Source organism: Mastomys coucha, unplaced genomic scaffold (assembly GCF_008632895.1).
Source record: "Mastomys coucha isolate ucsf_1 unplaced genomic scaffold, UCSF_Mcou_1 pScaffold22, whole genome shotgun sequence".
Taxonomy (NCBI): domain Eukaryota; kingdom Metazoa; phylum Chordata; class Mammalia; order Rodentia; family Muridae; genus Mastomys; species Mastomys coucha.
In genome coordinates, this window is record NW_022196905.1 from 175,259,737 (window position 1) to 175,284,226 (window position 24,490).

At 44.7% G+C, this 24,490-nt stretch overlaps 2 long non-coding RNA genes across 4 annotated transcripts in view; one reads left to right on the plus strand and one right to left on the minus strand.

Annotated features, from left to right (window-relative positions):
- Positions 1-24,490, plus strand: part of LOC116069138 — a 93,163-nt gene that overhangs the window by 25,602 nt on the left and 43,071 nt on the right. For 2 of the 3 annotated variants that reach the window (XR_004109867.1, XR_004109869.1), the window contains one exon: positions 18,748-18,819. The exons of the other annotated variant lie outside the window; for it this stretch is intronic. This is a non-coding gene — a long non-coding RNA (uncharacterized LOC116069138). The remainder of the gene's footprint in view (positions 1-18,747; positions 18,820-24,490) is intronic. 3 annotated transcript variants of the gene reach the window in all.
- On the minus strand, positions 167-10,365 carry LOC116069139. The gene is made up of 2 exons (XR_004109870.1): positions 9,603-10,365; positions 167-578 (listed from the first exon to the last, which is right to left on the minus strand). It is a non-coding gene; the product is annotated as an uncharacterized LOC116069139 (long non-coding RNA).

Genomic DNA, 24,490 nt, shown 5'->3' on the forward strand with positions numbered 1-24,490 from the left:
TGCAGGCGGCTGCCTATTATATACCAGTCTCCTTCAGCAGCTCACATAGTGTCTTCGTCACCGGGATGTGAGTCTAGTGAGCCCTTGTCCTTTCCTCAGATGTTATCTCCAGGAGAGAACCTTAGCGTATGGGTTCTAGTCATGACTGCAAGCTCATTATGTGGCCATTTTCTCTGCCTGGCTTGGTTTTGGAAAGAAGAACGATTTAATGTTAAGTGATGGGCACAGGGAGCAGAGGGACCGTCTTCACACTCATGTGTCCTTGATCCACTCTTTCATTTCTGGAAGTACTATTTTAATCCTTTGGAAATAATGCATCTTCAGTCCCATTCCCTGCAGGAGATGGCCTCATCTCTGCTGGCACAGACAACTGAGCCGGTACCAGCCGGGTGTGTTTTCAGCCTGTATCACCCACCTACTGTCTCTCCTGGTTTTTGATTTCAGAAGATAGAAAAATCATTTTTCTGTCCTCTTCTCTGGCAGGATTCCCTACTGTTCTTTTCACATCTTGATTACTAACATCTCACTCCTATGGAGGTCTCCGAGGTAAGGGGTCTGTTTTCTTCTCCTCCTGGACACTGAAAAATATAAAAAGTATTGCAAAGAAGAATGACAGAAGCCACATTATAAAGTTACAGGATTATGTGATAAGACTTGACTATCTCAGCCGGGCAGTGGTGGTGCACACCTTTAATCACAGCACTTTGGAGGCAGAGGCAGGCAGATTTTTGAGTTTGAGGCCAACCTGGTCTACAGAGTGAGTTCCAGAACAGCCAGAGCTACACAGAGAAACCCTGTCTTGAAAAACAAAAAACAAACAACAACAACAACAAAAGACTTAATTATCTCAGACTCAATTGAGAAGTCCTAGGCAGTGCTGGGCAGGGCCTTTCCTGAGGTGGTGTGGGTGTGGGGGTAGGGAAATAAAGTTACTGCATGAAGATGAGAAGGAAAACCATTCCTGAAATGATGAAGGGTGGAGCTCAGCCACAGGTGCCATTTTTCCCTCTAAGCTTACTTTTCAAATAAGTCACCGTTTTCTGTAGAGCTGGCGTGACATAGCAGGCTGAAGCAGATTTGCAATTATGTTAACTGAGGTGTTCTTTCAAGAGGGTGGAGTTTGAAATGGATAAGCCCATTCCAATCCAGCGGACTCCTTCCGTGTGTACATTAATGCTTTTCTTTTTCACTAGTGTCTTTTTCTTAGTCAATTAGTTGTTTATACTTCAAACAAAAGTGATTTCCTGTGGGGCTGTGTGTCTTTCTGCTGCGGCCTGGGTCTCTCTCACCTGCTGAGGCCTGTGGCAGGGTGCCTTAGTCAAAAAGGAGGCAATGTATAAATGAAATATTTTATTATAGGGAAGAGAAAATAGGCCGGTCAAGTAGAGAGGAGGGGAGGAGAAGAAGGAGAGGAGAAGAGAAGGAGAGAGAGAGAGAGAGAGAGAGAGAGAGAGAGAGAGAGAGAGAGAGAAGGGAAAGAATTAAGAGAAGAAAACAAAGAGCAGAAGAGAGAGAGAAGGCAAGAGAGGAAAGAGGGCAAGAGAAGAACAAAGAGTGAGAGAGGAGGAAGAGGTCAAGAGAGCAAGAGAGAGCAAGAGAGGAAGAAAGGAAGCAAGAGGGGAGACAAAGAGTAAGAGAAGAGACAAGGAGCAAGAGACAAGAGGAGGGTGCAAACCACCCTTTATATGGTATGAGGTGTGGCTATCTGTCTTTGGTGCGAGGCATGCCTGGCTGTGGGCAGGTGACTGGGGGTAGGGTCCAGCTAGACTGCTGGGAGCTTGGAGCATTGTCTACAAGATAAAACACTATGGGGGCAGCTGTGAGAGATTGTGACTGAAACAGGAACCAAAAATCTCAGGAGTTATAGCCGAACTCCTTCCGCCCCCTGCAGGCAGAAACTGTCCACTGAGGCTCTAGGGTTCAAGGCCTATTACTCGACTGAACCTAAGTTGCTTGAACAGACCACTGCCCCACACTTCCCTGCTCTCTCTCTCCACTTCCTCTTTGTGAATCTAGGAGGGAGCTCTCAGCTGCTCCTTCAGCACCTTGCTTGCCTGCCTTTGTCCATGCTTTCTGCCATGATGGGCATGGACTCCTAACCCTCTGGAACTGTAGACCCCAAAGAAACCTTTCCTTCTAAAAAACAAACAAACAAACAAAACAACCATTTCCTGAGGGTAAGAGTGATGCTTGTATGAACAGGAGGGGTTGAGCTCAAATCCCCAGAACCCATGTAAAAAGCTGGGTGTGGCCTTTGTTTACACCCGTAAGTACAGTGCTCTGAAAGGGCGTGGTAGTGGGGACAGAAGATTGCTGCTGAGCTGCCACCAGACTAGCCTTAGGCTCAACTAGAGATTCTGTCTCAAGAGAACAGGGCAGAGCATGCCGTCTAATGTTCTCCTCTGGTCTCTGAACATTCATGGGTATATGTAACTGCATACATATGTATGCATATCACAACACACACATGCATACGTGCATGCTCGCACGTACTTAGGCACTCCCACACAATGCTCCCTCCAGTCAGAATGAAATTTCCTGTCTGTTCTTTTCCATCCACAGCCAAGATCCATAAAAAAAAAACAACCCAAAAATCAGTCTGTAGAATGTGCTTCATCATCCCCCACACATCCCTCACGTCAATGGACGTTGACTCCCGCTGCTATCATTGTGTAGTAAATTGCTTTGACAATGGTCACTAGTGACTTCCTACTTGTCAAAGCCAATAGGACTATGTGAGAACTAATTTGACCTGACTTACTTATTTTTAAGTATTTAATCCTCTTTGCTACTCCATCTCTTTAGGAAGTATCACTTATGTATGAGTCAGCTTTTGACCACAATAATAAAACACGTGATTTAGGCCAATAATACAAAAAGAGTATTGCAGTAGTGGAGGTTAAGAATCCAAGACCCAAGGCTCCACGGATGTGTTGTGTGGTGTGGATGGCAGATTCCGTACTTCACGATGGGAATACATATGAGTGTGAGCAGTCACATCATGAGCATCAGGAATAGAGATGGCGTTTTACAGTCCCTTCTTAGGACATACCCCAAATGACTTACAGACCTCCTGATTAGGCCCCACTCCCAAATGTCCCACTACCTAATAATGCCACCCTGTGGACCAATCCGTCAATCACAGAGGTGTCTTGGGACATTCATCCCATACTCCAAGCCATAGCAAAGTTATATCCAGGCTTCATCACTGGCTCCCTTCTTCCCAGGTCTTCTTTCTCTGTTTGGACTAAACTTTTATATTTGCTTTCCTTGACTGAGTTGTTTTTCTTAGACTTCTGTGGGGCGGTGAGCTGGGACGGTGAGCTGTGCACACACAGCCTGGACCTGGTCGTTTGAGCATGGGCCTTGAACCCCAGTGACCCTAAAGGATGGCAGATATTAGGTGACACCTCCTGGGCCCCTGCTCCTGTCTCAGCTACAGCATCTCCCCCCACCCCCCCATGAGGTGTGTGGCCATCAGTCACATAGGCAATGCCCCAAGCTCCTGGTATTCTGTCTGGACTCCACCCCAAAGTTACCTGGCAATAGCCAGGTATGCTCCTCCCCACAGTTACCTGGAGCACAGTTTGTGGAGCAATGGAGCAGGTCTTCCCTTAACTACCCCACGTCTAACCTCCCACCAGGAAGCCTCTCAGTGATCCCAGACAGTCTCCACCAAACCAACCGACCCACTGAAGCTGCCCTAGGACTCCCCTCCCCACGGGACCCAGCCAGAGCGCTCTCATCTCTGCCCTGTTCCCCTCAGCCCTGGGCCAGAGTCTGCTCGCGGCCCCTGCTTTGTTCTCAGCTCTTCCAGGCGACAGACATCTAGCGGTGTCTGAGGTCTCCAAGACTGAGAACCTGAGATCCCTGAACTCCGTGTGGCCCAGGGACCCCAGAACCGTCTGTGGTGCCCCAGAGTGTGAGCCCGACTCTGGCAGGTTCCCGTAGAGGACCTCAGACTGTGTCTTCCCCACCCCTGGAGCAGGGTCCTGCGGCTTCTCACAGCATGGTGGTGCCGTGGGGGGTGCACGCAGTCAAACTTCCTGTGTACACCTCGCCCAGAGGCCCTGGGCTGGACGTGGGACCCCATTTTACCCCACAGAGTTCTGTCACCTAGTAAGGTCACTTGTGGAGAAACCCTGCTAATTAAGGCCCAAGTCTACCATTGTCCGGATAGCCTTCTGAGCTTGCCATAAAATAGGGGACGCCCTCTACCAGCAGGGCTTCTCCTTCCCTGACTTTGTCTGGGGAGCTCCACACCCTCATACCCTCTCTCTGTGGAGCTTCACATAGCCTTGGTGAGATTGCAGGTTTAGCTTCCTTTCTCCCATAAGAAAGCCTTCAGAGCAAGAACCTGAGAGTCCTAGAATGCCTCCCCATGCTAATGAGGTGTCTCAGTACCTTAGCCTTCAGCCAGTTGAGCTTTGCGCACTCTGGATATACATACCCCCAAACTATATAACCCTTGATTCACCCTCAATAAAGTTGAACTGTCACCCCAAAGCTGGTCCCAGGGATAAGTCTTATTTCCTTTATGTTCATGGGATTTCTGAAACCCTATTCATCAACTCTGTTCCCTTTGTCCTCCTGGGCCGGTGGCCAACGACCCTGGGGAGGAAGGAGGAGACAGTGACTCATGAATATTCATTCATCTTGAATCTGGATCCACTAGCACACAGCTCACTCTGACTGGTGCCTACATTCTCAGTGTCTGCTGCTTCCCCTCGCTCAGTGTCATCTAACTGTCTACTCTAGATCATATATATAGATATAGACCATATAGAGACCACATATAGACCATACTGTAGGTCATACTTGGCTTTCTTCCACCCCGAAGCCTTTGGCTCACTGTTCTTTCTGTACGGAAGGCTTTTTTTCTGAGAGGTGTACAAGGTCGTCTCCTTTCCTGTGGACACTGCTTGTTTGTCACTGTTTTGAGGAGATTGTCACTTACTACTCCCATCCTGTTATAGTTAGATTTGAATTGTTTTCCAGGGGCTCCTCTATAGTATACAGCTTATTCAGGGAGTCTGTGGAAACTTGAGGAAGTTCAGCTGGAGGAAGTAGGTGACTGGGGTGAAGGTTCTAGGTGGCCCTCAACCTTTCCTTTCTGCCTTCTGTCTGTCCTGAAGTAGACAGCTTCTTCTGTCATGTGCTCCCACATGTGATTCTGAATCAGTGTCCACATGTGTCCAGAATCAGTGGAGTCCACGTCTTCAGGGTGAAATCTCAAAAGCTCCGAGCCAGATTAAGTCCTTTCTCCCTTACGGTGGTTTCTGTCTTGCTCACAGTGGTGAGAATAGTAACCAACACATTAGCTCATTGGTATATTGCCGTAGAATTTATCTCATTTGTGGTGCTTTGAAGAAGAATGGCCCCCACAGGCTTATGTACTTGAATGCTTAAACATCAGGGAGTGGCACTGTTTGGAGAGGGGTTAGGGGGCGTGGCCTTGCTGGAGGAGTGTCACTGAGGGTGGGCTTTGAGATTCCAAAGCTCTTGCTAGACCCAGTTTCTTTAGCTCTGCCTGCAGATCAGGATGTAGCTCTCAGTTACTCCTCCAGTGTCCTACCTACCATGTGTGCTGCTGTGCTCCCTGCCATAATGATAATGGACTAAGCCTCTGAATCTTTAAGCAAGCCCTCAATTAAATGCTTTCCTTTATAATGGCTGCCTTGGTCATGGTGTCTCTTCACAGCAATAGAACTGTGACTAAGACGCCATTAAACATACGGGGTGGGGGTGCTAAAAGAATAGAAAATTCTAGAGGGCATGACTTTTATGTGGGTGTTCATTCTATGACTTCAGTAATTCCCTAACAATATTTGTGAATGACTGAACTAATGCTCGCTTGGAGCCTGTCTTCATAACTCATTCTTTCATGAGCTCCAACTAGCTGTTTTGATGTTAGTATATCTGTTTGTGAATACAGCTGCAAATGTATTTATTTAGAAGCTTTTTCCTAAAACAAAGCAAAAACCTGTTACTTGAAGCTGGAATAATTTTTCCATATAGAACTCCCTTGGCAAGTTTAATACAGGTAATTTAGGATTTTTTTTTTTCCCATGAGAGAAAAGGAAGTCCCTGCGCACCAAGGCTGGCCCAAAGTTTTGGCTAAGTTATTGTCATGCTTGGGTCACTCAGGCTGATCTACAGCCCATCTCTGCCTTTCCATCCTTGCTTCCTGCCTTGCAGTTTAGGCTCCACTAGTCCTGCCCTAAGCTTAGGCAGGAGGGACTCTGGTCCTGGGGTCATGCTTTAAGTCTCCTCTCCATGCCTCATGACTGACAAGTTCTACAGATTAAAAGCATGTAATTAGTTAGAGCCCATATTTTATATGTACATTTTATTAACTTTTTAATACAATATACTTTTGATAATTTTCTTCCTCCCCCTATATTTCTTAATGTTAGAATGAATTCCAATGTTTAAGACCTCAGCATCCCCTCCATAATTTTTCTAGTTCCACAGTTCTGTTGAAGAGCCTCTTGGAGTAGAATGTACTGGTGGCTGTATTTACACAACTGGTCCAGAAACCAGCGGAAGTACTGACTGTTTCAAGGACTATGAGAGGAGCTTTGCGTGGCCTGCATCGTCTCTCTCTCGTTGTGTGTATATGTCTTAGTGAGGGTTTTGTTGCTATGACACCATGAATACAGCAGTTATTATAATGGGGGAGATTTATGTGGGGCTGGCTCACAGGTCCGAGGCTTAGTCCGTTATTGTCATGCTGGGAAGCATGGTGGCACACATGTAGACATCCTGCTGGAGATGGAGCTAAGAATTCTGTATCTGGATCTGCAGGCAGCAGGAAGAGAGAGATCGTGAACCACTAGACCTGGCTTCAGCTTCTGAGACGTTAAAGCCTTAGTATCACTTTATTCCCACAAGGCCATACCTACTCTAACAGGGCCACTCCTTCTAATAGTGCCATCCCCCACGAACCTACAGGAGCCATTTTTATTCAAATGACCATTGTACGCTAGCCACTTATGGTGCACAGAGGAGCTAGCAGTGGAAGAGAAGGGTAGGATGGGACATTTCTATGGCATGGATTTGGGGACGTGTGATAGTTCCGAATTCAGGTATATCTGTCAGTACAGGGCTATAAATACATTTACTAATGATTTTAACCGGGCTAGTAGTTTTTCATTGTGTAAGCATGGGACATATTCAGGCTTCCATCTGTATGTGTGGCTGAAGTCTGACTCTTATTAGGAGAGTGGCCCAGTTCTACAACTCAATAAACAGTGGTGCAGCCTTAGACTTAGGCCTGGATGAATACATAGCTCTCAATGAGTTGTTTACAATACTGTGAAAAAGATAGCGAAGGTTTTAGGTAACTGCCTTCTGACCAGGGAGCAGTTAAGGCACAGAAATGGAAGAGGACTCTGGCTACAGGATTGAAAAGGTCGGAGCTCCGTGCATTCAGGGGTTCCCTGCTTGCATCCTTGCCCTAACTCCTTGGATGGTCTGAAGCACACTGGACTCTGGCTGTGGTCAGGTTCCCACTTGGGTGCTCTGTAGACTGTCCCCGACACTGATACCCCTTAGTCTGGGGAACCAGGTCACCATGAAACCTCCTGCCGTCTTTGTTTATTTAGTTTCCCTGCCTCTGCTCCCTATCTCTATCTCTGTTTCTCTGTCTCTTTCTATCTGTGGATATGTGAACACCCAATTTCAGGAACCTTCAGAGGCCATGATCCTGTGGAGATGGAATCACAGGCAGTTTGTGAGCCAACCTGTGTGGGTGTCAGGAATGTGGTACTGAGGTCCTCTGCAAAGGACAGCCAGGCATCTGAACTGCTGAGCCACCCTTCCAAACCTACCCTCTGTATTTTCAATGTATGGCAAAGTGACATTATATCCGAGAAGGGACCAGGTTGTTTAGTTTCATCTAGTTTCCTAAGAATACCCTCCACAGAACTCCCTCCTCTCACAGAGGCCCATGGACTAGCATGCAGTCTACTGTGTGACTAACACAGTTGTCTAACACAGTTCCCTAATGTGAAACGAGGCAGATCCCCATAAAAATACTCACTTATCTTTTCCCTATAAAAATTTAATGAGTAATTATAAATAAGTAATATAAAATTTAGAATAAAAGATAATCCTTATTGTGATAACCCTTATTGTGATAACCCTTATTGTGATAAATTTCTCCTTTCATAGAAACTATTTATTTTCACTACTATGAATTTTAATAATGTATTTAAAATGTATGTTGCTTTAAGGAAACATTTAACTATTACTCATTTATTTAGGGTATAAAAGGCCATGAGTCTTATTTACAGAGTATAGTCTATTCTTAAAATGTACTTTAATTTCTGTTGCTGGAGTTAAATGTTTTTGCTGAAAGTTCTAACTGAATGCTGTATTCTGATAATTTTGTCTGCCAAGGTTTCTGGCTGTTCATCAAATGTAGGAGAGCCAATTTTCTATTCAAATATCTGCTGCTTGCTTCCTTTAACTGTTTAGTTGGAAGACAGACCATGTCCATCAGCTTTCTGTTGTAACAAAATGTCTTTAAATTGCAACCAATTTAAAAAGAGAAAAGGGATTCTTTGGATCACAGTTTTGAGGCTCCAGTCTATGGTTGATTGACTCCGTTGCTTTTAGCTTTGTGATGAGCAAGTATCTATGATGTTAGCAAAGCATTTAGCAAAGGAAACCTACTCACCTCATGGTAGTTATGGAGAGAGGGGAGAGAGAGAGAGAGAGAGAGAGAGAGAGAGAGAGAGAGAGAGAGAGCTCACTATCTACCCTTAATGATTCCTCTTTGGCTCCATGCCTTGATGGTTTCAAGACCTCTCAATATTTCAAAGCTGAGAGCTAAGCCGTTAACACCTAGGACTTTGGGAACTCTGGACTCACTCTGTAGACCAGGCTAATCTCAGCATTACTGCAGTTCTCTCATCTGTCTTCTATGTGCTGGGACTGCAAGTGTGTTCTGTGAGTCTAGCTAAGACCCTAATGGTCACAGAGACTTTAACAGCACTGAGTCCATGGTGTGTAGACCGAGAGCGGGGTGGCCCCTCCTTCAGATCAGGACTTTGTTTTTCTTTTTAAATTTTATTCATTTTATGTACATGAACACACTGTTGCTGTCTTCAGACACACCAGAAGGCAGAATCGGATCCCATTACAGATGGTTGGGAGCCACCATGTGGTTGCTGGGAATTGAACTTAGGGTCTTTGGAAGAACAGCCAGTGCTGAGACTTCTCTCTAGCCCCAAATCTTAATGTTGTTACATCTTCAGGACATATATGTGTGTGTGCATATGCATGTGAATGTGTGCGTATGTGTGTGTGTATGTGTGTATGTGTGTGTATGTGCGTGTGCTTGTGTGTGTGTATATGCATGTGCTTGTGTGTGTATGTGTGTATGTGTGTGTATGTGCGTGTGCTTGTGTGTGTGTTTAACTTTTGTCAGGCAGGTGGAATATTTCTCTTTAGATGCTTTTGATTTCCACCCTGAACAGAGTTTTTTGAACAAATATTTTTCTTTTAAGTCTTAAAAGGATTATAGATAGGAGGAGGAGGAGGAGGGGAGAGGAGGAGAAGAGGAGGAAAAAGAAGAAGAGAAAGAAATGACTTACAGTGTTTTTTACTTGATTGCTGTAAGTCCTTAGGAATGGCTGAGATACTGTAGATAGTGAGCTAAGTGAAGCGCTTGACCTGTGTCTTGCAGATGCCGCTGGTCGCTTGCTAACACCTCCAGTATCCCATCTTTCTAGGCCTCTCTGTCAGTGTTGCAGCTTAGATGCAATTGAAACCCACCAGTGCACAACCGGTACAAGCTGGGACAGTAACACTGGAGCTGGGAACTCTGATCACTGGGCTTGGGAACTGGCTAGTAGGTATTTCTCATGCTCAGAATTTGAAAGCATTCTGTTCTTTTCTTTTCATTCATCCTGGACTCCAGCCCATGGATGGTGTCACCCACATTCATGGTGAGTCTTCTTTCCTTTGTTAAACCTTTCTGGAAATGCCCTTATAGTCCCAGAGGTCTGTTTCTATAGCGATTCTAACCCCTCTCATACTGGCAGTCAAGATGAACTATCCCATAATGCATTGTTAGCTAACCATTGCCACCGTGTTGTACAATAGAGCCCTTGAATGTTCGTCCCGGCCAGCTGGAATGTGCTCTTTGACGAATAGCTCACTGTTATTCCCCATCTCTAGCCTCAGGGAGCCACGTTCTATCCTTGCTTCTCTGAGCCCAACTTCCTGAAATTCCACATGTCCTGAGGTCCCGAGGTCCTGAGGTCCTGCAGTATCTGCTTTCTCAAGCTTGACATTTCATCTTACCCAATGCCCTCCAGGCTCATTTGTGATGTCACAAAGGACAGGATTTCCTTCTTTTTTTAACGTTGAATCATATCCTGCTGTGTATATCTCCCACACTTCTTTATCCATTCATCTGTTGACAGGGATGTTGATTCTGAATCTTGCCTTGTCAGACAGCTAGCTGTTCAGGGCTGTGAAGCCACTGATAGGTGGCTGAGGCATTTGACAGGGTATGTCTGTTGGCTGCTGTCTTTGTTTGTTTGTTTGTTTACTGCTGTGAACAGACACCACGACCAAGGCAACTCTTACTAAGGACAACATTTAATTGGGGCTGGCTTACAGGTTCAGAGGTTCAGTCCATTATCATCAAGGCAGGAGCATAGCAGCACTCAGGCAGGCATGGTGCAGGAGATCTGAGAGTTCTGCATCATGATGTATCTGCATCCAGAAGAAAACTGACTCTCCTGAACTGGGCAGAGCTTCAAAATCCACCCCTACAGTGACACACCCATTCCAACAAGGCCACTCCTCCTAGCAGTACCACCCCCTATGGGCCAAGTACATTCAAACCACCACAGTTGCCTTTTCTTCTTGTTGGCTTTGACAGCCACTACTAACTTCTCCTTGGAACTATGTATCTTAGAGGAGGGGTCACATGTGTCCTGGTCTTTGTGACATTCATAGTGAGCCAGTCTGGCTGTGGAACATTCCCTGATCATTCCAGAGTCTCCCACTATTCAGTTTGTGGATCCTTTCTGATGACTGTGGGTGGGTGGGTGGTGGTGGTGGCAGTGTGTGGGAGATGAGAGAGGGAGGAGGGGAGGTCCCTGGAGGGGGCATAGTTGTCTTATAGAAAGCATATTCTCTGACTTTGCTGTAAAACACTGTTTCTAGAACGGGTGTGGCTCAGTGAGCACACAGAGCATCTGCCTCCCTGTCTGATTAAGGATTCCCATTGCATCAACAATGTCACCATCGTTTCCCAGTCTCTGTGTAGGGAGGCAGTGCTGTCAGCCCTGATTTATAGGCTAGTGAACAGACAGAAGGGCTGTCAAAGAGGACATCTCAAATCAAGCTTCTTGGGGAATTACTTTCTCTCAAGATGGTCATTTTCTTGTCTTCAATTTGATGTTAAACCTTTCAAGATAAACTTGAATATTTTAGTCTTAATTCAACTTTTCTTGATATCTTCTAATTGAACAAAAATTTTCTTTTCAATAGAACTTTATGGAAACATTAGAATTTATTACAGCTATTTGTTTGTCTTTTCCCATCTGTATAAGCCTGAGGCCTTGCACAATAGTTGAACACACACTGTACAGAGCTGTGACCTACCCCCTAGTGATCAATTTATTCTGGAATTTTCTTTCTTTTTTTGAAACAGATTACCATATATATGAGATTCCATTATAGAAACCAACAGTTATCTTTTGATAGACAATGACAATCAGATTTGACCTTTCTTAATCTTCCTAGAAGCAAAGAAAATTTACTGCTTACAAGAGGAATTTACAACAATATTAACGAAGTCATGTGTAATGGGGCAGATAATTCCATATTGCCCTTTTCTCTCTTGATTGATATCTCAGAACCGGATATTAATAGATACCAGCATCATGTTTTAAAATAGTTGTGCACTACTGTACAGTGATGGCTAAGTAGCCTCTCAGCTGTGCAGATTCCAATAGACCTTGGCACAGGATGAGTTTCAGCCACCAGTGGGCCTGCAGCACACAGTAAAGATGTTGTTTATTACACATAAGGCATTTATGGCTGGAGATGTGTGTCAATGGTGTAGGGCTTGCTTCATATGCTCAGGCCTTTTGGGTCTCCATTACTGGAAAGGCTGTGGGGAGAGGAAAGCCACATGCTACATAGGACTATTACTGAGACTTAAAGGTAGGTTTAGTAAGAGATAATGATTATTATCTTTCAGTTTAAAAAAAATCTACGTGAGCCAAGAGACTAATCATTGTTAAAAAAAAAAAAAAAAAAAAAAAAAAAACAGAAAACCAAAAATGGGATGAGATGGGTAACTTTGAAATGGGGGTGGAGGAGGGTGGAATGTGCCCCAGTTGAACCAAATCTTCACCTTGATGGTTGAGTCAGCGGAAGTAATCTAAGGGATTCTCAGACGTTTTTTATTTTGCTCACCTCTGTCACTGAGACTAGCAGGTTATCAAGCAGATGGCAGACACTGGGACAGACATACAGGATACTATGGCAGGGAGTCCTGGTCTTTGACTCAAATAGAACAGTGTTCCGATCTTGGATCTCTTGTTCATCACCTGTTTGTCCTTGGGAGAACTGCTAACCTATCTCATCTCAGCAACCTTGTCTCCAGGAAGGAAGATGACACATAGCACAGGCTCTCATGAAGAGTGAGTTAGAATCTGTGTGGAATGAGCTGATGAGTTAGAATCTGTGTGGAATGAGCTGATGGATGGAAGGTGCTCAGTCAATGGTTCTTCATTTGCGGGATGAATGTTTGATGACTAAACAGAGATCAATGACTCTTTTTCCTTTTGTTAAATGTATCTATGTACCTATCTATGTATCTATGTATCTATGTCTATACATATGTATGTATATACATATGTATGTATGTATGAATATATGTATGTATATATGTATGTATGTATGTATGTATGTATGTATCTATCTATCTATCTATCTATCTATCTATCTATCTATCTATCTTATGATTTTTGCAGTGTGAAGTATGGATGTCCACATGGATGCAGAAGAGCTAGAACAGTTTTGAGAAAGATAACCTGTGTGTGGGGAACCGCCGTACTTATTTTAACACATATGAACTCTCTACAGAGATCAAGGCAGTGTGATACTATAGGGATGGCTATGAAGATCCATGGAACATCACAGAGAACCCACATAGTTCTTAAACAAGTGTCTTAAATAAGAATTTTTAAAACTGTGAAGTGCTGAGGATTGAATACAGGCTCATGAAGATGGGAGCAAGTGCTGTACCGCTGAGCCCCTGCTCAGTTTGAGACAATGTCTCACTAAGTTTTCCAAGCCATCCTTGAACTCACTTTTTACCTCAAGCAAGGATTGAATTTGTAATCTTCCTCCCTAAGTCTCCCAAATAAGTGGGGTTATTGCCCCTATGTCTGGCTGAAACGTATCATCTTCACCATGTTAAGTAGATAGTAGTGTGGGTGTCAAAGAGCATCCAGATTATTGTGATACGGATCTCTAGAACCTTTTCTGCCTAATCATGAAGCAGTCCAATGGAGGAAAAGCTAGGTTGTGTGGCCTATTGGAACGGGGGACAATTGCGCATCTATGGGAGAAGAATGACCTCAATTCGGACCTCCCACTTAAACATTAACTCAAGATGGGTCAAGAACTTAAATGCAAAATGAAAAAATGTATGAAACTCAGGAAACTAGTGGAGTTCTCTGAGACCTATGTGGAGATGACTCGTTCATAGGTCCGACATCACAGGCATGGAAAGAAATGCTGATTTTTAGGCCTCATGAACCCACACAGTCAACTAAGGCAGGGCTTATGGGGGCTCACAGAGCCTGAAGTGGCAACCACAGAGCCTGTTTAGGGAGCAGCCCTTGGAGCTGTAAAACACGACACAAACATCATGTTTTTTTCTGGACAAAAAGCTTGTTACATTGGATCCTCACCTGGCAAGGAATCTGTAAAACACTTTGCAAGCATTCTTTTCTCAAAATTATTTGCTTATGTATTTAATTTTATGTTTACATCATTGGTGTTTTGCTTGCATGTATGCCTGTGTGAGGGTGTTGGGTCCCTTAGAACTGGAGATCCAGACAGTTGTGAGCTGCTGTATGGGTAACTGGGACTTGAACCTTGGTCCTCTGGAAGAGCAGCCGGTGCTCTTAACTGCTGAGCCATCATCCCTCCAGCCCTGCAAGCATTCTTTCTCTCAAGAAGGGAGAAAATGTTGGTTGATGAGACTCTGGAATGGATGAGGTTGGGCTTAGGATAACTTGAATTTTCCTAAGCCATTTCAGACCGATCATCTGAACACAGATAGGAAAAAAAAATTGCCAATAAAGAGACATATCTGCTTTCACATAAAAAAAAAATCTGCAGAATTGATTCTTAGGTGTGAGACTCCACCCCACCGCATTCTATCTCAAAGCGATGAGGACAGAATACCATAGGAACAAGAAGTTAGGTGGGAAATTTCCACATGGGGTTTGGTCTGGACTGAGGTATCACCGAATGCCTTGTTTGAATACTTAAGACATGGTCAGATTGGAAAAACTAGACTCGGTCCTGAGATGACTGATGTAAAAGATGAGTTTTCCCCTCAAGTACTCTTGGGAATCATGATTTAACCAAGAGGCGTTCCTTTCTTGGCAGTTGGCATGTACAGGCATATGTAAGTTTCTTAGGACAGGAAGGTTTGTTCCTGTCCCCGTACATGCCTGCAGTGTCATGTTGCATGGCAGATTTGCCTGCTGTTTTTTAGCTTGATAGAAATATGAGATGGTTAGCAATTCTTTTGTCTGAAACAATACAAGCTCAGGCTTCTTTTGTTCGGAGACCTCGGAGTACTTAATTGTCACTTTTCTGAGAGGGACACATGGAGGAGGACTGAGGCCGTCTCCCTGTTGGGCACTCAAGGTCTCAAGCCCCTAGAACGAGTCCTTGAGTTTCTTCTGCTAACTAGACTTCTGTTGAGTTAGATTACAAATAACCATGAGCAGATGGAGGAGACAGAATTAAGTCTGAGGACTCCGGGGAGAGGTCAGTGAGGAGCTCTGGTTAATTGGAAGTCTGGTGGATTTTAGTTGGAACGTTTTTATGCTACTAGTCCTTACTCAGGGGATGGTCTACAGGGAAGGGAGCCTGGAGATGGCAGGGAACAAGTCAATTTCCTGTGTACTGCTTAATTCTGCTGTTTATCTCTCTCCTTGAAGGCAAGCCTGAGTGCTTCAAGGACCTCTGTACAGAGCACTCTCTAGAGCTCTCGATAAGAGAACTGTAGACTAAGTCTAGCTGGCTTTATGTTAGTGCAATATCATGCGTAGCTATCACTCAGAGTTTTCAGGTTTCTAGTATTTTCTGGCTCACGAAACGAGTATCTAGGTCAACTATTCAGCCTATGAAAATAGATGCCTTTAAGTAAACTGCAAAAATGAGCAGAATAGCCGGGCAGTGGTGACACATGTCTTTAATCCCAGCACTTGGGAGGCAGAGGCAGGTGGATTTCTGAGTTCGAGGCCAGCCTGGTTTACAAAATGAGTTCCAGGACAGCCGTATATAGAGAAACCATGTCTCGATGCACTCCCCCTCCCACCCCCCAAATGAGCAGAATATACTTGGGAGATGGCCTCATATCTACAGGTTAAAATGATGCATGTCCCAGCCAGTCTCAATAGGTAAGAGCTTTGCCACTTTTGCTCTTGGACTTTGGGGGTCTGGTGGTTTTAACTCCTCTACCTTCCTCCCTTTCTCCCTTTCTCCCCTTCTCCCCTTCTCCCCTTCTCCCTCCCTCTCTCCATCTCTTCCTCTCTTCCTCTCTCCACCTCTCCATCTCTCCCTCTCTCCCTCTCTCTATCTCTCCCTTTCTTCCTCTTTCTCCCTTCCTCCCTCTCTCCCTTTCTCCATCTCTCCATCTCTCCCTCTCTCCCTCTCTCCACCTCTCCCTCTCTCCCTTTCTCCCTTTCTCCATCTCTCCTTCTCTCCCTTTCTCCATCTCTCCCTCTCTTCCTCTCTCCCTCTCTCCACCTCTCCCTCTCTCCCTTTCTCCATCTCTCCTTCTCTCCCTTTCTCCATCTCTCCCTCTCTCCCTTTCTCCCTCTCTCCCTCTCTCCCTTTCCCTCTCTTCCTCCTTAACTCCTCCCTACTGTTTGTGGGGGGAGGCATAGACTTAGAGGACACATCTTTCTGGGTTTTTCTCTCCTTGAGTTTGCTGGGTTTTATCTCTGGATCTATTTATTTCTTCTGGTCAGATTCTTTGGCCAGTCTGTTATCTGTTCACTAATTAATCTTTACACAACATGGGGAAATGCTGTTATGAAGGAACCTGTCTTAGTCAGGGTTCCCATTGCTGTGACAAAACATCATGACCAAAAAGCAAGTTGGAGAGGAAAGGATTTATTCAGCTTACACTCCTACATCAATGTTCATCACCAAAGGAAGTCAGGACAAACTCTATCAGGGCAGGAATTTGGAGGCAGGAGCTGATGCAGAGGCTCCTCATGGCTTGCTCAGCCTGCTTTTTTTTTTTTTTTTAAAAGATTTATTTATTTATTATATGTAAGTACACTGTAGCTGTCTGAAGACACACCAGACGAGGGCATCAGATCTCATTATGGGTGGTTGTGAGCCACCATGTGGTTGCTGGGATTTGAACTCATGACCTTCCGAAGAGCAGTCAGTGCTCTTCCCTGCTGAGCCATCTCACCAGCCCTCAGCCTACTTTTTTATAGAATCCAGAACCACCAGTAAGGGACAACACCACCCACAATGGGCTGGGCCCTGGCTCATTGATCATTCATTAAGGAAACGCCTTATAGCTGGATCTTATGAACACATTTTCTCAAGTGAGGCTCCTTCCTCTCCGATGATTTTAGCTTGTGTCAAGTTGACACACAAAATCAGCCAGAACAACTGACCCTTTGTCAACTTGGCATACAAACACACCATTATTAAGCTACAACCCTCTTTTTTCTTATTCTTCCCCAAAATCTTACATTAAAAACAAATAAATAACTTTAGAAGCCCCACAGTCTTTACAAATGCAGACACATTAAAATGTCAGTCCCTTTAAAATAGCCAATCCCTTTAAAATCCAAAGTCTCTCAACTGTGGGCTCCAGTAAAATACTTTATTTCAAGAGGAAAAAAATCAAGGCACAGTCACAATTAATTCAAAGCAAAACCAAATTCCAACCATTTGATGTCTGGGATCCCCCCCATAGTCTTTTGGACTCCAGCAGAGGGCATGGGTCACTTCTCCAGCTCTGCCCTCTACAGCACACACAGTTTGCCTTTTAGGGTCCATCTGACTTCACTCCACTGCTGCTGATGTTCTTGGTAGTCATCCCGTGGTACTTGGGCATCTCCAATACACTGGGGTCTTCTACTGCAGCTGGGCTACACTTTCACCAGTAGCCTCTTGCTAGGCTCTCTTCATGGTGCCATGCCTCAATTTGTTTGCGTAACCCCTTTAGGTCTGGGCCTTCAACTGCCACCGAGGCTGCTGTAACCTTCACCAATGGCCTCTCCTGGCATCTCACAGTACCAAGCCTCAGATACTGTCCATGACCCACACCCCATGCCTTCAAATCCAGCACCATCTGGGTGACTCTGACACATTACCAAGTGTGGGTGCCAGCATGAGGTACAACCTGGGCTACCTCTGCAACATAGCTTCTGTGTGTTCCTACAAGATTTCACCTTAGTGAGGCTGGTCTCTTCTTAAATACTGCCAAATGTCTTAGCACCAGCTAACCAGAATTGTCCCAATAATGAAAAGGCTTCATCTCAATGGTGCTGGTCTCTTGCTAATCCTGGCTGACTCTTCATCTCCAGCTGACTAGAACAACAAAATCTCAACTCACAATAGCAAATAGCCCTGGTAGAATCTTTAAATTTCCTTCTGCAGCATCACAAGCTGAGCCTTCATCTTCTGCGTTGCTCTCAACATTCTTATCTTCTAAGCTCCTATAGAACATCCCTCTGAGCTCTTAACACACAATGGCTCTTCTAGCCCAAAGTTAAAAAGTCCTTTCACAGTCCTCCCTAAAATATGGTCAGGTTTGCCACAGCAATATCCAAGTACACTGCTTCCGACATCTGTCCTAGTTAGGGTTTCTATTTGCTGTGAAGAGACACCATGACCACAGCAACTCTTATAAGGGAAAACATTCAATTGGGGCTGGCTTATGGTTTTAGAAGCTTAGTGAATTATTATGGTGAGAAACATGGCAGCATCCAGGCAGGCATGGGGCTGGACGAGCCAGGAGTTCTACATCTAGATCTGTAGGCAGCAGGAAGAGAAAGTGACACGGGCCTCTCCTGAGCTTCTGAAAACTCAAAACCCATCCCTGACAAATGGCCACGATTACTTCAGAAAGGCCACACCTCTTAATAGTGCCACTCACCGTGGTCCAAGCATTGAAACACATGGATCTATGGGGGCCATTCCTATTCAAACCACCACAGATCCTAGTTATTTTTTACTGATTTTAACTATTTTTGTTATATGTGTTGTATGTATCTTTACGTGTTTGTGCCCGACTGCTGACAGTGTTTGTGCCTGATGCATGTGAGGATGTGCTGTTGTGAGCTAACTCCACAAGAGAACACGCACAGATGCGCTTGGAGAATAGAAAGTCTTCACTCTCTCTCGCTGGTGGCTACACAGGGAACTCGTTTGTCTGAGTCATGCAGCCCCGAGCCTTACTGTTCTCGGCCTTACTGTTCTTGGCTTTCTACGCAGAAAACCACATTCTGGTGGACGAACCTCAGCAAGAACAGCAATAAACAGAGCTACAGAAGCCAAACAAGCAAGGTTAGTCCATTCCGGGGCTGTCCTGTATCTGTGGAGCATGGTGCATTAGGCTTTTGGTTTAGTTTTGGCAGGCATTGGAGCCCATGTGTTGGGGGCCTAGGTTGGAATGGTGATTCTAATGTGGTGTCATCGGTGTCAAGGTCTTGGGCAAGTTACAGTATGGAGGCCAGAGGCCAATGTCTATATTTTTCCTATCGCTCTCTGTTGTTTTATGTTAATTAATTACTTAATTACTTTATTTATTTAGAGAGAGTGTGTGTGTACATGTGCCAGGGCAAGCATGTGGAGGTGAGAGAACAATTTATGGGAATTGGTTCTCCCCTTCCCCTCCATGGACTCGGGTCGTTGGACTTGGCAGCCTTTCCTCTTCCATTTTTAGACAGGGTTTCTCACTGAACCTGGAGCTCACGGATTCAATAATACTAGCTTTTCAGAAAGCCATAAGGATCTAGGAACTTGATCTCAGGACATCATGCTTATGCAGCGAGCACCTCCCTGACCACCCCTGCCTCCCCTCCCCCCCTCTGACTCCCCCAAGCCATCTCCTCAGTTCACAGAATCCAGCTATTTTAATGGTGCAGAAACCATATTTAAGACCCGACTTGCCTTCATTTTAGAGGTTGGGGGGTGGGGTGGTGAAGTGCTATTTCTTGGGATGCTTTCAGCTTCAGTCCTAACAATGAATTTGACGCCGAAAGGAAAGGGAGCCCTGCGCTGCCGACGTTGCACACTTTCTATGAGCGTTACTCTTAAGTTCCAAGTACCCGACAGAAAACGGCACGGTTTGTTTCGTCCTGAAGTTTCAGAGGGATTTTAGTCCATCTTAGCAAGGAAGGCACGGTTGGGGGGGAGGGGGCGGGGTGTCCCTCTGTGGTAGCAGGGTGTGAAGTGGGTACACTCTTCAGATAGTAGCAAGAGACCAGGGCTTGGTTGTTGCCGCCTCACCGACCAGCGGAAATAAGGAGGCCTTTTAAGGTGTCCCAGTTGCCCACACTGAAAGCATGTACCCGGGTTCTGCTTGTTACCTTGCGTTATCTGCATAACTGCAGCGGCAAGGCCTGCATTAGTTAATGGACCGCCCAGTTCCCTACATACTTTCATCCAAGCCTCAAGTCCTTTATGTTTGTAGGGAGTTATGGCAGCCTTGCATTCCTTGGTACATTGCTCATAAACTAATTGCTTAATCAGTGGCATGGCCGCATCTGGGTCTCCGAAGATCCTTCCAGCTGCTTCTACCATTCTAGCCACAAAGTCTGAAAAGGGCTCCATGGGTCCCTGAATAATTTTAGTCAAATTTCCTGCAACTTCTTCCTTGTTAGGCAATGACTTCCATGCTCTTGTAGCAAGCATATTAACTTGCTCATACATCTGTAGCGGATATCCAATTTGCTGCTGCACAAACCTGCCCTGTCCTAATCCAAATCCCAGGCAGGGTTACCAGCTGCTCGATTAGCAGCAGCCTGTATATTGGCATATTCTATTAAAAAGGCTTTCCAGTCCAGATATTGACCTGGTGAGAGGCAAGCTCTCACGGTGCTCATCCAATCAGAAGGAGTCATGCAATACCCGTGAAGAGCCTCTAACTGGGAAACAGTAAATGCCACAGTTATTACCGTAAGTGCGGACTGACTCAGCCAAGTTCTTTATGACTTTGAAATCCAATGGTTCATGAAACCTTTGCCCTTGGGCATCTTGAAACACAGGGAAGCAATGCTGACCCCTAGCTTCCCGCCAAACTTCTGGACAAAAGGAAGTACCGTAAGTGGCAGTGTTATAGGGGGGAGGTAAGGATACAGGCGGCCCTGGGGCTGTGGGCTCCACCCTAATAGTGGACTTCTCCATTTTCTGTACTAACTTCACAAGTTCCTCTTCAGAGTCCGAGCCACTCTCATCAGTCTGATCTTTCTCAGACTTTGCTGACCTCTCTTCCTTCAGCAGTTCTAACGCTTCCTGCCCCTTCTCTACTGCTTTAGAACACACTTTGTCCTCCAGGCAGTTCCTAAGCAGTTTCCAGATTGGTCGCACTCCACCTTTTAATAGCTCCTTAAGAGCAACAAACATGGGACAAGATTTCGAGTTCCCCATACTATCACTTTTGATTTGCCCTTAACAGGACTTTATCGCTCCACTCCGGAGACCTTATTGCCTTTTTACCGAGGTCCTTCCTTTTTGTCCCACCTTACCTGGGAACTTACCAGTCGACTGCCCTGTCTGCAAGGAGTTCTGAGCCGTAGAAGATGTCCCCATACGGGCCACCACTTGTCGCCGCCTCACCGACTAGCCGAAATGAGGCGACCCTGAACTCTTCTCCAAGCAGTTTATTCAGGAACCTTGTACTACAGAATCATTCATTCATTTCTCATTTCTTCTCTTTCTCCTTTCTACCTTTCTCTTTCTTTTCCCAGCCCCCAGCACTCGTGGGTTAAATACTTTCCCTAGTCTCAATCAGCATCAGCTAGCGGCAAATCTAATAGTCTGCGGGAAATCATGTCAACTTGCATCACAAACTGGAGGCACTCAGCTTTTCCAAATAAGGGCTTGTTTATCACAATGCTTTAGGGTGGCAGCTGTGGCTCTCCACACTTGGTCCTGCTTTCAAAGGTACAGTTTTCAAAAGCTTGCCTCAAGCCTCCTACTTTCACCAGGGTCTAAACATTTGCCTGGCCTCCCACAACACTGCCACCTGCTGGAGAACAGTGGTTACAATAGGAGCCTGCTGGGGACATTCACATTCAGACCCTAACAACTGCCACTAGGCATTCTTTGTTGTATCATACACTAGTTTTCAACTTGTGGGCTGTAACTTCTTTGACAAACCTCTATATTAAAAAATATTTACATTGTGCTTCACGGCAGTCACAAAATTGCAGTTGTGAAGTAGCAACAGAAATAATTGTATGGTGTGGGGGTAGGGCGGGTCTCCATGACAGGAGGACCTGTATTAAAGGGTTGCAGCATTAGGGAGGTTGAGACCCACTGATGTCTCTGGATCCTAGTCCTGGGCACAGAGGCATTATATAGCCAACTCAAGGTACTGATCTTCATTACCATCAATCTTCCTCACTGACCACCTTTTTGAGAAGTGAACCTTCATAGTGTTTATTTTTTAACCTTATGGAGAATTATAGATGAAGTTTTAGGAAATTTTGCTCAGTTGTTTGGGCGATTTCCAAGTGCGAGATGAGAAGAAATATCTGTCAGCCATTCAAAAAATTATTCTGATTCCCTGTTGTACTCAGAAAACCTGAAAATAGATCAATTTACATATGACATTTATTATGGTTATTTATAGTTTGATTTACAAAATATGCTCAGCGTGCAAACTCGCGGGGTGCAGACGAAGGAATGAATACTTAATGGAGTGTTCAGCTGAAGACCAAGCTGTTTAGCCAGGCTTGCTTGACAATGTGCATGCTCTTGAACTGGATAGATGTGTCAATCAAAGAAGACAAAGGTCATATGCAGCTCAGTGGGCTTAGCATGTCGGGGGCCCAGAGTTCAATCTCCAGTGCCCTTAAGAATGATGCCTTTATAAGAATAGAAAATTATAGTCTGAAAGCTTAAAGCAGAGGCTTTTCACCTCTATATGTTCTGTATAAATGTTAAAGTCTGATTTAGATGGAGTGGTATAGGATAGTGTCAGGAATATAAGACATGACTTCCTTTTTTGGAATGTTTGCTTCAGTTGGAGATCTTTACAGGCAAGTGTGAGGCTTTTGTTGCTGCAGGAGAGGGAGTATCATCTGGAGGTGTACTGGGATGCAGGTTGGAGTTGCTAAGGAACGGGAGACGGGAGAGAGTAGACTGAGAACCTCAATGACCAGAGCAGAAGCGTCCCAACAGTGACTGTGCCACCTCGAGCCACTGAACACTCCAGCTTTCTAATTCTGAGTTGTGGAAAGCCATCACCTTTTCATCCCTATGGCTGAACTCCTTTTAGATGCCTGTCTGCCCTTTTCATTTTATTCTGTCTCAAATCTCTGCCCAGTGGTCTGTTTCTGTCATTTACATGGAGAATTCCCTCTGATTTTCTGTGTGTAAGTAACTTCTCTTTCCCCACGTTTACTCTGCTGTTTAATACACTTGCATTATTATGGAGATTTTATAATCTCCATAGCTACATATGCATTTTGCTTGTGCAAGTTTACAGCGTGTTTTTTTTTTTTTAAATCTTTCTTGGTCATAACTTTTGAACAGTATACAGTGCTTTGGACACAATTATCTTAAGGTCTCATTTGGATTGTTTAATCACCTGGGTTTATGGGAGACTGGATTCTGAGGCGCATCCTACTGTGGTGGAGAGATTCCTAGTGTTTTTACAGGGCAGGACATTGCTTATGCATTTCATCATGAAATGTAGAGTTTATCCTCATTGGCACTTTCTCTGTGAGAGTCCTGTGTGGGCTGCAGGGTCACCTTTTTGAGTTGTTTTATATTAATAATAGTCTAGTAAAAGCCTGGGATGAATTTTTATGATGATTTTTGGGTAAAATTTATGTAGAGTTTTTAGTTAACATGGTTATTATTAAAAAAAAAAGTTCTCACGTGGTTTGGACCAGGTGATGTGGCTTTTATTTATAGCACACATTTCTCTATCATCTAAATATTATTTTCTATTTATTCTTAGAGGAGATTTTTTTTTCTTTCACTGAAGGCTTAGCTTGAGACAATGACAATAAGTAAATTTTTTGATGGCGCACTGTCCTAGGAGGTTTTACTATTATTAATATTATTATTACTATTATTATTCCCAAAATAGGATTTCTCTGTGTAGCCTTAGTTGTCCTGGAACAAGGCTGGCCTTGAACTCAGAGAGGTGACTGCCTCTGTCCCCCCAAGTGCTGGAACTAAAGGTGTGTGCCACCAACCCACTCTTTTCCAAGAGTGGATTGATTGTAAAGACTCCTATTTTTAAACAGTGACTGGAGTCCTAATCTCTATGACAGTCACTCTCAGCCTTCCTAATGCTGTGACCCTTTAATACAGCTCCTCAAGTTGTGGTGTTCCCCAGTGATAGAATTATTGTTGTTGCTACTTTATAACTGTAACTTGCTACCGTTTTTTAAAATGTATCTATCTATCTATCTATCTATCTATCTATCTATCTATCTATCTATCTATTTAATTTATTTATTGTTTTACACTCCATATTTTATATCCCCCTCTGTCCACTCACTGACATCCTATACCTCCTCCCTACCCCTGTGTCCAAGTGGATGTCCCCACCCCCAACCCCTCCAGACCTCTAAGTTCCCTGGGGCTCCAGTCTCTTGAGGGTTAGGTGCATCATCTCTGAATGAACACAGACCCAGCAGTCCTCCACTGTATATGTGTTGGGGGCCTCATATCAGCTGGTGTATGCTGCCTGTTTGGTGGTCCAGTGTTTGAGAGATCTCGGGGGTCCAGATTAATTGAGACTGCTGGTCCTCCTACAAGGTCACCCTCCTCCTCAGCTTCTTTCAGCCTTCCCTAATTCAACAACGGGTCAGCTGCTTCTGTCCATTGATTGGGTGCAAATATCTGCATCTGACTCTTTCAGCTGCTTGTTGGGTCTTCCGGAGGGCAGTCATGCTAGGTCCCTTTTTGTGAGTGCTCCAAAGCCTCAGTATTGCACTTCAGTCTCTCATATAAAAACAGGAAAACAATATCTTCCACAGTTAGCATGTTTCTC